The sequence below is a fragment of the Crocuta crocuta genome, unplaced genomic scaffold (assembly GCF_008692635.1).
Source record: "Crocuta crocuta isolate KB4526 unplaced genomic scaffold, BGI_CrCroc_1.0 scaffold334, whole genome shotgun sequence".
NCBI lineage: Eukaryota > Metazoa > Chordata > Mammalia > Carnivora > Hyaenidae > Crocuta > Crocuta crocuta.
This window is the reverse complement of record NW_027533260.1, coordinates 4001208-4002901: the sequence shown is the minus strand read 5'-3', so window position 1 is coordinate 4002901 and position 1694 is coordinate 4001208.

Sequence of the window (1694 nt, the reverse complement as noted above, 5' to 3'; positions counted from 1 at the left end):
CGCATGTGAGACTGCCATAATCAGGCTGTATAGTCTCTCTATGCCTCAGTTTCCCCAGCGGGAAAATGGGTTTAGTAAGAGCCCAGCTCAGAACTTTGCTATGGAGAAAAGAATTAGTGGAACGTAAGTGGTCCCTGGCTGTTAATGGGTGATCATGAACAGGTTCACGTGTTCCCATCAGGGATGTCTGGCTGGCTGTAGAGCATGCAATTCTCTCTCTCTCTTTTTAATTTGTTAAACATTTAAATTATTGAGAGACAGAGAGAGACAGAGCATGGACAGGAGAGGGGCAGAGAGAGGGGGAGACACAGAGTCCCAAGGAGGCTCCAGGCTCTGAGCTGTCAGCACAGAGCCTGACCTGGAGCTTGAACTCACAAACCGTGAGATCATGACCTGACCTGAAGTCGGATGCTTAACCGGCTGAGCCACCCAGGCGCCCCAGGCATGCAATTCTTGATCTGTGGTCATCACCTTGGGAATAAAGCTTACTTTAAAAAAAAAATAAGTGTTCCCATCAGCCAGTGGAGAGGACTGTTCAGAGGTGTGTGCCTCAGTTTCTCCATCTGTCCAACCAGATGCAGACCTAGCCTCTCTGTGAGGCCCCTGCCTGCCTGGCTCTCCTAAAACTCCATTTGTATTGGTTGCCTTGGGGTCTCCTGGGAGCGGTTAAGCTCCCGCAGCCCCTCATGCCAGGCTGCCGAAGAGGCTGGGGAGGGACGCCTGGACCCCTGTTCTCCGCGGGAGGCGCTACCATCCCCGAGTTCTTATTTCTGATCTGATAGGAAATTCGGATGTTGGGGTTCCCGTCCCTGCGATGGGGGAGGATATAAGATCCCAGGATCCTGATTTCTGAAGTTCTGTGGATACCTGGGTCCCAGTCCGTGAGAGAGCGTAGGTCCAGACGCCAAAGCCTGACCTCGGGGGCGGGGTCCCCTTCTTATCGGGGAAGGGATACTGACCCCCTGAAATTCTCTCCTGGACAAGGAGGGTCTCACACCTGGATTCGCATCCCTGGCACGGGTACTGAAGGTTAAGTCTCCATGTCTACAGGGGGCTGGGGTGCACGGTGCCCGCCTTGTCCCGAGGGGGCCGCTGGCCGCTGGAACACTGGGTTCTCCTGGGGGACTAGGGCCCCAGTTCCTCCGGATGGAGCCTGGAGCCTCCGGGGTTCCCCTCTCGGGGTAGGGAAGCTCCGACTCCGAGGTTCTCGTTCTGGAGGGCGCCGGACTCCCGGAGCTGCCGTGGGGTGAGAGGACTGGACGCCAGGGCGGCTCGGGAGTCCCTGGCTGGGTACCCCGGACCACCGCAAAGGCGGGAGAGGCCGGCGCTGGGCGGGGNGGGGGCCATGGGGCCCCCCCCCTGCGCCGCCCGGCCGGCCCCACGCCGCGCCCGGAGCCTGCCCCGCGGCCAGGTAAGGGGGCTGTGGGTCCTGCGGGTAGGGGGACGCCTGGAGGCTGGCAGGAGGGGACAGGGAACTCCTGGGTCCTGCAGAAATACGGGGCCGGAACTCCAGCGTCCTGGGGGTATCAATCAGGACGCCTGTATCCTGAGGTTGGGGGAAGGGGTACGCGGATGTTTGGGTCCTGGAGACATAGGGGGGCTGGGTACCTGGACACCAAGGTCTTAGGGCATCCGGACACCTGGTTGGAGAGGCTTGGGGGCGGCCTGGCCCCGGGGGGCAGGGTGGGGGAGGG